Source organism: Cardiocondyla obscurior, unplaced genomic scaffold (assembly GCF_019399895.1).
Source record: "Cardiocondyla obscurior isolate alpha-2009 unplaced genomic scaffold, Cobs3.1 scaffold61_0_135138, whole genome shotgun sequence".
Lineage (NCBI taxonomy): Eukaryota > Metazoa > Arthropoda > Insecta > Hymenoptera > Formicidae > Cardiocondyla > Cardiocondyla obscurior.
The window spans coordinates 52,501-65,000 of record NW_027228805.1 but is presented as its reverse complement, the minus strand read 5'-3'; positions in this window follow the sequence as shown (position 1 = coordinate 65,000).

The window sequence follows — 12,500 nt, the reverse complement described above, 5'->3', positions numbered from 1 at the left end:
AGACCGAGAGCTCGCATGCATCGTGTTGTGCACGAGTCGCCTCAGCGACGACACCTCTTACAGTACCGAACCGAGCGGCCGGGCGGTCGGCGACGCACGGTCTAACGCACGGCGGTATATGGGCGCCGGCGGTGAAATTTCGACGCCGCGCGGACTTAGCCGCTGCGGCGCACGGTAGTTACCTCCGCGTCAAAGATCTCGAGCTCCGTGTTGTTTTACGGCTCGGAGGTACGTACGGACCGCACGAACGGCAGAGTCCTCGAGATACAAAATTTCTTCGTCAAGTATTCACCAATTCCTTCGCTATCCGGCCTCGAAACGATCGCCGAGAGCTTGGCGCACATTTGGCCGAATGTCGGCAAGACGCCCGAAAGATCTCAAAAAGAGAACCAAAGTTCTCGTAGTAAGCGCGAAGCTAAATTCTCTCAAAAGCGTTCTAGTGCGAACGACACTTTTGTACGCACCGCAGTGCTTCGCCGAGCTCGGTTATACATACGCCGTAACGCTACGGTACGACCAGACCGAGAGCTCGCATGCACCGTGTTGTGCACGAGTCGCCGCAGCGACGACACCTCTTACAGTACCGAACCGAGCGGCCGGGCGGTCGGCGACGCACGGTCTAACGCACGGCGGTATATGGGCGCCGGCGGTGAAATTTCGACGCCGCGCGGACTTAGCCGCTGCGGCGCACGGTAGTTACCTCCGCGTCAAAGATCTCGAGCTCCGTGTTGTTTTACGGCTCGGAGGTACGTACGGACCGCACGAACGGCAGAGTCCTCGAGATACAAAATTTCTTCGTCACGTATTCACCAATTCCTTCGCTATCCGGCCTCGAAACGATCGCCGAGAGCTTGGCGCACATTTGGCCGAATGTCGGCAAGACGCCCGAAAGATCTCAAAAAGAGAACCAAAGTTCTCGTAGTAAGCGCGAAGCTTCTCAAAAGCGTTCTAGTGCGAACGACACTTTTGTACGCACCGCAGTGCTTCGCCGAGCTCGGTTATACATACGCCGTAACGCTACGGTACGACCAGACCGAGAGCTCGCATGCATCGTGTTGTGCACGAGTCGCCGCAGCGACGACACCTCTTACAGTACCGAACCGAGCGGCCGGGCGGTCGGCGACGCACGGTCTAACGCACGGCGGTATATGGGCGCCGGCGGTGAAATTTCGACGCCGCGCGGACTTAGCCGCTGCGGCGCACGGTAGTTACCTCCGCGTCAAAGATCTCGAGCTCCGTGTTGTTTTACGGCTCGGAGGTACGTACGGACCGCACGAACGGCAGAGTCCTCGAGATACAAAATTTCTTCGTCACGTATTCACCAATTCCTTCGCTATCCGGCCTCGAAACGATCGCCGAGAGCTTGGCGCACATTTGGCCGAATGTCGGCAAGACGCCCGAAAGATCTCAAAAAGAGAACCAAAGTTCTCGTAGTAAGCGCGAAGCTAAATTCTCTCAAAAAGCGTTCTAGTGCGAACGACACTTTTGTACGCACCGCAGTGCTTCGCCGAGCTCGGTTATACATACGCCGTAACGCTACGGTACGACCAGACCGAGAGCTCGCATGCATCGTGTTGTGCACGAGTCGCCGCAGCGACGACACCTCTTACAGTACCGAACCGAGCGGCCGGGCGGTCGGCGACGCACGGTCTAACGCACGGCGGTATATGGGCGCCGGCGGTGAAATTTCGACGCCGCGCGGACTTAGCCGCTGCGGCGCACGGTAGTTACCTCCGCGTCAAAGATCTCGAGCTCCGTGTTGTTTTACGGCTCGGAGGTACGTACGGACCGCACGAACGGCAGAGTCCTCGAGATACAAAATTTCTTCGTCACGTATTCACCAATTCCTTCGCTATCCGGCCTCGAAACGATCGCCGAGAGCTTGGCGCACATTTGGCCGAATGTCGGCAAGACGCCCGAAAGATCTCAAAAAGAGAACCAAAGTTCTCGTAGTAAGCGCGAAGCTAAATTTTCTCAAAAAGCGTTCTAGTGCGAACGACACTTTTGTACGCACCGCAGTGCTTCGCCGAGCTCGGTTATACATACGCCGTAACGCTACGGTACGACCAGACCGAGAGCTCGCATGCATCGTGTTGTGCACGAGTCGCCGCAGCGACGACACCTCTTACAGTACCGAACCGAGCGGCCGGGCGGTCGGCGACGCACGGTCTAACGCACGGCGGTATATGGGCGCCGGCGGTGAAATTTCGACGCCGCGCGGACTTAGCTGCTGCGGCGCACGGTAGTTACCTCCGCGTCAAAGATCTCGAGCTCCGTGTTGTTTTACGGCTCGGAGGTACGTACGGACCGCACGAACGGCAGAGTCCTCGAGATACAAAATTTCTTCGTCACGTATTCACCAATTCCTTCGCTATCCGGCCTCGAAACGATCGCCGAGAGCTTGGCGCACATTTGGCCGAATGTCGGCAAGACGCCCGAAAGCTCAAAAAGAGAACCAAAGTTCTCGTAGTAAGCGCAAGCAAAATTCTTTAAAAGCTCTCTAGTGCGAACGACACTTTTGTACGCACCGCAGTGCTTCGCCGAGCTCGGTTATACATACGCCGTAACGCTACGGTACGACCAGACCGAGAGCTCGCATGCATCGTGTTGTGCACGAGTCGCCGCAGCGACGACACCTCTTACAGTACCGAACCGAGCGGCCGGGCGGTCGGCGACGCACGGTCTAACGCACGGCGGTATATGGGCGCCGGCGGTGAAATTTCGACGCCGCGCGGACTTAGCTGCTGCGGCGCACGGTAGTTACCTCCGCGTCAAAGATCTCGAGCTCCGTGTTGTTTTACGGCTCGGAGGTACGTACGGACCGCACGAACGGCAGAGTCCTCGAGATACAAAATTTCTTCGTCACGTATTCACCAATTCCTTCGCTATCCGGCCTCGAAACGATCGCCGAGAGCTTGGCGCACATTTGGCCGAATGTCGGCAAGACGCCCGAAAGATCTCAAAAAGAGAACCAAAGTTCTCGTAGTAAGCGCGAAGCTAAATTCTCTCAAAAAGCGTTCTAGTGCGAACGACACTTTTGTACGCACCGCAGTGCTTCGCCGAGCTCGGTTATACATACGCCGTAACGCTACGGTACGACCAGACCGAGAGCTCGCATGCACCGTGTTGTGCACGAGTCGCCGCAGCGACGACACCTCTTACAGTACCGAACCGAGCGGCCGGGCGGTCGGCGACGCACGGTCTAACGCACGGCGGTATATGGGCGCCGGCGGTGAAATTTCGACGCCGCGCGGACTTAGCTGCTGCGGCGCACGGTAGTTACCTCCGCGTCAAAGATCTCGAGCTCCGTGTTGTTTTACGGCTCGGAGGTACGTACGGACCGCACGAACGGCAGAGTCCTCGAGATACAAAATTTCTTCGTCACGTATTCACCAATTCCTTCGCTATCCGGCCTCGAAACGATCGCCGAGAGCTTGGCGCACATTTGGCCGAATGTCGGCAAGACGCCCGAAAGATCTCAAAAAGAGAACCAAAGTTCTCGTAGTAAGCGCGAAGCTAAATTCTCTCAAAAAGCGTTCTAGTGCGAACGACACTTTTGTACGCACCGCAGTGCTTCGCCGAGCTCGGTTATACATACGCCGTAACGCTACGGTACGACCAGACCGAGAGCTCGCATGCACCGTGTTGTGCACGAGTCGCCGCAGCGACGACACCTCTTACAGTACCGAACCGAGCGGCCGGGCGGTCGGCGACGCACGGTCTAACGCACGGCGGTATATGGGCGCCGGCGGTGAAATTTCGACGCCGCGCGGACTTAGCTGCTGCGGCGCACGGTAGTTACCTCCGCGTCAAAGATCTCGAGCTCCGTGTTGTTTTACGGCTCGGAGGTACGTACGGACCGCACGAACGGCAGAGTCCTCGAGATACAAAATTTCTTCGTCACGTATTCACCAATTCCTTCGCTATCCGGCCTCGAAACGATCGCCGAGAGCTTGGCGCACATTTGGCCGAATGTCGGCAAGACGCCCGAAAGATCTCAAAAAGAGAACCAAAGTTCTCGTAGTAAGCGCGAAGCTAAATTCTCTCAAAAGCGTTCTAGTGCGAACGACACTTTTGTACGCACCGCAGTGCTTCGCCGAGCTCGGTTATACATACGCCGTAACGCTACGGTACGACCAGACCGAGAGCTCGCATGCACCGTGTTGTGCACGAGTCGCCGCAGCGACGACACCTCTTACAGTACCGAACCGAGCGGCCGGGCGGTCGGCGACGCACGGTCTAACGCACGGCGGTATATGGGCGCCGGCGGTGAAATTTCGACGCCGCGCGGACTTAGCCGCTGCGGCGCACGGTAGTTACCTCCGCGTCAAAGATCTCGAGCTCCGTGTTGTTTTACGGCTCGGAGGTACGTACGGACCGCACGAACGGCAGAGTCCTCGAGATACAAAATTTCTTCGTCACGTATTCACCAATTCCTTCGCTATCCGGCCTCGAAACGATCGCCGAGAGCTTGGCGCACATTTGGCCGAATGTCGGCAAGACGCCCGAAAGATCTCAAAAAGAGAACCAAAGTTCTCGTAGTAAGCGCGAAGCTAAATTCTCTCAAAAGCGTTCTAGTGCGAACGACACTTTTGTACGCACCGCAGTGCTTCGCCGAGCTCGGTTATACATACGCCGTAACGCTACGGTACGACCAGACCGAGAGCTCGCATGCACCGTGTTGTGCACGAGTCGCCGCAGCGACGACACCTCTTACAGTACCGAACCGAGCGGCCGGGCGGTCGGCGACGCACGGTCTAACGCACGGCGGTATATGGGCGCCGGCGGTGAAATTTCGACGCCGCGCGGACTTAGCCGCTGCGGCGCACGGTAGTTACCTCCGCGTCAAAGATCTCGAGCTCCGTGTTGTTTTACGGCTCGGAGGTACGTACGGACCGCACGAACGGCAGAGTCCTCGAGATACAAAATTTCTTCGTCACGTATTCACCAATTCCTTCGCTATCCGGCCTCGAAACGATCGCCGAGAGCTTGGCGCACATTTGGCCGAATGTCGGCAAGACGCCCGAAAGATCTCAAAAAGAGTACCAAAGTTCTCGTAGTAAGCGCAAGCTAAATTCTTTAAAAGCGTTCTAGTGCGAACGACACTTTTGTACGCACCGCAGTGCTTCGCCGAGCTCGGTTATACATACGCCGTAACGCTACGGTACGACCAGACCGAGAGCTCGCATGCATCGTGTTGTGCACGAGTCGCCGCAGCGACGACACCTCTTACAGTACCGAACCGAGCGGCCGGGCGGTCGGCGACGCACGGTCTAACGCACGGCGGTATATGGGCGCCGGCGGTGAAATTTCGACGCCGCGCGGACTTAGCTGCTGCGGCGCACGGTAGTTACCTCCGCGTCAAAGATCTCGAGCTCCGTGTTGTTTTACGGCTCGGAGGTACGTACGGACCGCACGAACGGCAGAGTCCTCGAGATACAAAATTTCTTCGTCACGTATTCACCAATTCCTTCGCTATCCGGCCTCGAAACGATCGCCGAGAGCTTGGCGCACATTTGGCCGAATGTCGGCAAGACGCCCGAAAGATCTCAAAAAGAGAACCAAAGTTCTCGTAGTAAGCGCGAAGCTAAATTCTCTCAAAAAGCGTTCTAGTGCGAACGACACTTTTGTACGCACCGCAGTGCTTCGCCGAGCTCGGTTATACATACGCCGTAACGCTACGGTACGACCAGACCGAGAGCTCGCATGCACCGTGTTGTGCACGAGTCGCCGCAGCGACGACACCTCTTACAGTACCGAACCGAGCGGCCGGGCGGTCGGCGACGCACGGTCTAACGCACGGCGGTATATGGGCGCCGGCGGTGAAATTTCGACGCCGCGCGGACTTAGCTGCTGCGGCGCACGGTAGTTACCTCCGCGTCAAAGATCTCGAGCTCCGTGTTGTTTTACGGCTCGGAGGTACGTACGGACCGCACGAACGGCAGAGTCCTCGAGATACAAAATTTCTTCGTCACGTATTCACCAATTCCTTCGCTATCCGGCCTCGAAACGATCGCCGAGAGCTTGGCGCACATTTGGCCGAATGTCGGCAAGACGCCCGAAAGATCTCAAAAAGAGAACCAAAGTTCTCGTAGTAAGCGCGAAGCTAAATTCTCTCAAAAGCGTTCTAGTGCGAACGACACTTTTGTACGCACCGCAGTGCTTCGCCGAGCTCGGTTATACATACGCCGTAACGCTACGGTACGACCAGACCGAGAGCTCGCATGCACCGTGTTGTGCACGAGTCGCCGCAGCGACGACACCTCTTACAGTACCGAACCGAGCGGCCGGGCGGTCGGCGACGCACGGTCTAACGCACGGCGGTATATGGGCGCCGGCGGTGAAATTTCGACGCCGCGCGGACTTAGCCGCTGCGGCGCACGGTAGTTACCTCCGCGTCAAAGATCTCGAGCTCCGTGTTGTTTTACGGCTCGGAGGTACGTACGGACCGCACGAACGGCAGAGTCCTCGAGATACAAAATTTCTTCGTCACGTATTCACCAATTCCTTCGCTATCCGGCCTCGAAACGATCGCCGAGAGCTTGGCGCACATTTGGCCGAATGTCGGCAAGACGCCCGAAAGATCTCAAAAAGAGAACCAAAGTTCTCGTAGTAAGCGCGAAGCTAAATTCTCTCAAAAGCGTTCTAGTGCGAACGACACTTTTGTACGCACCGCAGTGCTTCGCCGAGCTCGGTTATACATACGCCGTAACGCTACGGTACGACCAGACCGAGAGCTCGCATGCATCGTGTTGTGCACGAGTCGCCGCAGCGACGACACCTCTTACAGTACCGAACCGAGCGGCCGGGCGGTCGGCGACGCACGGTCTAACGCACGGCGGTATATGGGCGCCGGCGGTGAAATTTCGACGCCGCGCGGACTTAGCCGCTGCGGCGCACGGTAGTTACCTCCGCGTCAAAGATCTCGAGCTCCGTGTTGTTTTACGGCTCGGAGGTACGTACGGACCGCACGAACGGCAGAGTCCTCGAGATACAAAATTTCTTCGTCACGTATTCACCAATTCCTTCGCTATCCGGCCTCGAAACGATCGCCGAGAGCTTGGCGCACATTTGGCCGAATGTCGGCAAGACGCCCGAAAGATCTCAAAAAGAGAACCAAAGTTCTCGTAGTAAGCGCGAAGCTAAATTCTCTCAAAAGCGTTCTAGTGCGAACGACACTTTTGTACGCACCGCAGTGCTTCGCCGAGCTCGGTTATACATACGCCGTAACGCTACGGTACGACCAGACCGAGAGCTCGCATGCATCGTGTTGTGCACGAGTCGCCGCAGCGACGACACCTCTTACAGTACCGAACCGAGCGGCCGGGCGGTCGGCGACGCACGGTCTAACGCACGGCGGTATATGGGCGCCGGCGGTGAAATTTCGACGCCGCGCGGACTTAGCCGCTGCGGCGCACGGTAGTTACCTCCGCGTCAAAGATCTCGAGCTCCGTGTTGTTTTACGGCTCGGAGGTACGTACGGACCGCACGAACGGCAGAGTCCTCGAGATACAAAATTTCTTCGTCACGTATTCACCAATTCCTTCGCTATCCGGCCTCGAAACGATCGCCGAGAGCTTGGCGCACATTTGGCCGAATGTCGGCAAGACGCCCGAAAGATCTCAAAAAGAGAACCAAAGTTCTCGTAGTAAGCGCGAAGCTAAATTCTCTCAAAAGCGTTCTAGTGCGAACGACACTTTTGTACGCACCGCAGTGCTTCGCCGAGCTCGGTTATACATACGCCGTAACGCTACGGTACGACCAGACCGAGAGCTCGCATGCATCGTGTTGTGCACGAGTCGCCGCAGCGACGACACCTCTTACAGTACCGAACCGAGCGGCCGGGCGGTCGGCGACGCACGGTCTAACGCACGGCGGTATATGGGCGCCGGCGGTGAAATTTCGACGCCGCGCGGACTTAGCTGCTGCGGCGCACGGTAGTTACCTCCGCGTCAAAGATCTCGAGCTCCGTGTTGTTTTACGGCTCGGAGGTACGTACGGACCGCACGAACGGCAGAGTCCTCGAGATACAAAATTTCTTCGTCACGTATTCACCAATTCCTTCGCTATCCGGCCTCGAAACGATCGCCGAGAGCTTGGCGCACATTTGGCCGAATGTCGGCAAGACGCCCGAAAGATCTCAAAAAGAGAACCAAAGTTCTCGTAGTAAGCGCGAAGCTAAATTCTCTCAAAAGCGTTCTAGTGCGAACGACACTTTTGTACGCACCGCAGTGCTTCGCCGAGCTCGGTTATACATACGCCGTAACGCTACGGTACGACCAGACCGAGAGCTCGCATGCACCGTGTTGTGCACGAGTCGCCGCAGCGACGACACCTCTTACAGTACCGAACCGAGCGGCCGGGCGGTCGGCGACGCACGGTCTAACGCACGGCGGTATATGGGCGCCGGCGGTGAAATTTCGACGCCGCGCGGACTTAGGCGCTGCGGCGCACGGTAGTTACCTCCGCGTCAAAGATCTCGAGCTCCGTGTTGTTTTACGGCTCGGAGGTACGTACGGACCGCACGAACGGCAGAGTCCTCGAGATACAAAATTTCTTCGTCACGTATTCACCAATTCCTTCGCTATCCGGCCTCGAAACGATCGCCGAGAGCTTGGCGCACATTTGGCCGAATGTCGGCAAGACGCCCGAAAGATCTCAAAAAGAGAACCAAAGTTCTCGTAGTAAGCGCGAAGCTAAATTCTCTCAAAAGCGTTCTAGTGCGAACGACACTTTTGTACGCACCGCAGTGCTTCGCCGAGCTCGGTTATACATACGCCGTAACGCTACGGTACGACCAGACCGAGAGCTCGCATGCACCGTGTTGTGCACGAGTCGCCGCAGCGACGACACCTCTTACAGTACCGAACCGAGCGGCCGGGCGGTCGGCGACGCACGGTCTAACGCACGGCGGTATATGGGCGCCGGCGGTGAAATTTCGACGCCGCGCGGACTTAGCCGCAGCGAAGTCCGCGAGCCTCGTGTTGCTTTTACCACGTAGTTACTTCCGAGCGGTCCGACCGTCAAAGTTCGCGAGCCTCGTGTTGCTTTGGAACGTAGTTACTTCCGAGCGGTTTGATCGGCAAAGTACGCGAGCCTCGTGTTGCTTTTACCACGTAGTTACTTCCGAGCGGTCCGACCGTCAAAGTCCGCGAGCCTCGTGTTGCTTTCGGCTCGGAGTTACTTCCGCGCGGTCCTAGCGGCAAAGTACGCGAGCCTCGTGTTGCTTTCGGGTCGGAGTTACTTCCGCGCGGTCCGATCGGCAAAGTACGCGAGCCTCGTGTTGCTTTCGGCTTGAGTTACTCCGCGCGGTCCTAGCGGCAAAGTACGCGAGCCTCGTGTTGCTTTCGGCTCGGAGTTACTTCCGCGCGGTCCTAGCGGCAAAGTACGCGAGCCTCGTGTTGCTTTCGGCTCCGAGTTACTTCCGCGCGGTCCGATCGGCAAAGTACGCGAGCCTCGTGTTGCTTTCGGCTCGGAGTTACTTCCGCGCGGTCCTAGCGGCAAAGTACGCGAGCCTCGTGTTGCTTTCGGCTCGGAGTTACTTCCGCGCGGTCCTAGCGGCAAAGTACACGAGCCTCGTGTTGCTTTCGGCTCGGAGTTACTTCCGCGCGGTCCTAGCGACAAAGTACGCGAGCCTCGTGTTGCTTTCGGCTCGGAGTTACTTCCGCGCGGTCCGATCGGCAAAGTACGCGAGCCTCGTGTTGCTTTCGGCTCGGAGTTACTTCCGAGCGGTCCGACCGTCAAAGTCCGCGAGCCTCGTGTTGCTTTCGGCTCGGAGTTACTTCCGCGCGGTCCTAGCGGCAAAGTACGCGAGCCTCGTGTTGCTTTCGGGTCGGAGTTACTTCCGCGCGGTCCGATCGGCAAAGTACGCGAGCCTCGTGTTGCTTTCGGCTCGGAGTTACTTCCGCGCGGTCCTAGCGGCAAAGTACGCGAGCCTCGTGTTGCTTTCGGGTCGGAGTTACTTCCGCGCGGTCCGATCGGCAAAGTACGCGAGCCTCGTGTTGCTTTCGGCTTGGAGTTAGTTCCGCGCGGTCCTAGCGGCAAAGTACGCGAGCCTCGTGTTGCTTTCGGCTCGGAGTTACTTCCGCGCGGTCCTAGCGGCAAAGTACGCGAGCCTCGTGTTGCTTTCGGCTCGGAGTTACTTCCGCGCGGTCCGATCGGCAAAGTACGCGAGCCTCGTGTTGCTTTCGGCTCGGAGTTACTTCCGCGCGGTCCTAGCGGCAAAGTACGCGAGCCTCGTGTTGCTTTCGGCTCGTAGCTACTTTCGAGCGGTTCGGACAACAAAGTCCGCGAGCCCTGTGTTACTACTGCTCGGGGCTGCTTCCGGACGTTTCGGGCAATCAACTTTTGTTCTCCGTATTGTTTTTAAGCTATCTTAGCTATTTTCTCGTAAAAGTTAAATTTTCGCGTTTTGTGCTGTTTTTTCGAGCTCTCTGCTGGCGATCGTCTATGTTCTTAAATCTCGTGTTATTTTCTTGAGCTCTTCGTAATTTCGGCCGACGAGCGGCTAAGTTTACGAGTTTTGTGTTGCTTTCTGCACGTAGTTACTTCCGAGCGGTCCGACCGTCAAAGTACGCGAGCCTCGTGTTGCTTTCGGCTCGGAGTTACTTCCGCGCGGTCCTAGCGACAAAGTACGCGAGCCTCGTGTTGCTTTCGGCTCGGAGTTACTTCCGCGCGGTCCGATCGGCAAAGTACGCGAGCCTCGTGTTGCTTTCGGCTCGGAGTTACTTCCGCGCGGTCCTAGCGGCAAAGTACGCGAGCCTCGTGTTGCTTTTACCACGTAGTTACTTCCGAGCGGTCCGACCGTCAAAGTTCGCGAGCCTCGTGTTGCTTTTGGAACGTAGTTACTTCCGAGCGGTTTGATCGGCAAAGTACGCGAGCCTCGTGTTGCTTTTACCACGTAGTTACTTCCGAGCGGTCCGACCGTCAAAGTCCGCGAGCCTCGTGTTGCTTTCGGCTCGGAGTTACTTCCGCGCGGTCCTAGCGGCAAAGTACGCGAGCCTCGTGTTGCTTTCGGGTCGGAGTTACCTCCGCGCGGTCCGATCGGCAAAGTACGCGAGCCTCGTGTTGCTTTCGGCTTGGAGTTACTTCCGCGCGGTCCTAGCGGCAAAGTACGCGAGCCTCGTGTTGCTTTCGGCTCGGAGTTACTTCCGCGCGGTCCTAGCGGCAAAGTACGCGAGCCTCGTGTTGCTTTCGGCTCGGAGTTACTTCCGCGCGGTCCGATCGGCAAAGTACGCGAGCCTCGTGTTGCTTTCGGCTCGGAGTTACTTCCGCGCGGTCCTAGCGGCAAAGTACGCGAGCCTCGTGTTGCTTTCGGCTCGGAGTTACTTCCGCGCGGTCCTAGCGGCAAAGTACACGAGCCTCGTGTTGCTTTCGGCTCGGAGTTACTTCCGCGCGGTCCTAGCGACAAAGTACGCGAGCCTCGTGTTGCTTTCGGCTCGGAGTTACTTCCGCGCGGTCCGATCGGCAAAGTACGCGAGCCTCGTGTTGCTTTCGGCTCGGAGTTACTTCCGAGCGGTCCGACCGTCAAAGTCCGCGAGCCTCGTGTTGCTTTCGGCTCGGAGTTACTTCCGCGCGGTCCTAGCGGCAAAGTACGCGAGCCTCGTGTTGCTTTCGGGTCGGAGTTACTTCCGCGCGGTCCGATCGGCAAAGTACGCGAGCCTCGTGTTGCTTTCGGCTCGGAGTTACTTCCGCGCGGTCCTAGCGGCAAAGTACGCGAGCCTCGTGTTGCTTTCGGGTCGGAGTTACTTCCGCGCGGTCCGATCGGCAAAGTACGCGAGCCTCGTGTTGCTTTCGGCTTTGAGTTACTTCCGCGCGGTCCTAGCGGCAAAGTACGCGAGCCTCGTGTTGCTTTCGGCTCGGAGTTACTTCCGCGCGGTCCTAGCGGCAAAGTACGCGAGCCTCGTGTTGCTTTCGGCTCGGAGTTACTTCCGCGCGGTCCGATCGGCAAAGTACGCGAGCCTCGTGTTGCTTTCGGCTCGGAGTTACTTCCGCGCGGTCCTAGCGGCAAAGTACGCGAGCCTCGTGTTGCTTTCGGCTTGTAGCTACTCTCGAGCGGTTCGGACAACAAAGTCCGCGAGCCCTGTGTTACTACTGCTCGGGGCTGCTTCCGAACGTTTCGGGCAATCAACTTTTTGTTCTCCGTATTGTTTTTTTAAGCTATCTTAGCTATTTTCTCGTAAAAGTTAAATTTTCGCGTTTTGTGCTGTTTTTTCGAGCTCTCTGCTGGCGATCGTCTATGTTCTTAAATCTCGTGTTATTTTCTTGAGCTCTTCGTAATTTCGGCCGACGAGCGGCTAAGTTTACGAGTTTTGTGTTGCTTTCTGCACGTAGTTACTTCCGAGCGGTCCGACCGTCAAAGTACGCGAGCCTCGTGTTGCTTTCGGCTCGGAGTTACTTCCGCGCGGTCCTAGCGACAAAGTACGCGAGCCTCGTGTTGCTTTCGGCTCGGAGTTACTTCCGCGCGGTCCGATCGGCAAAGTACGCGAGCCTCGTGTTGC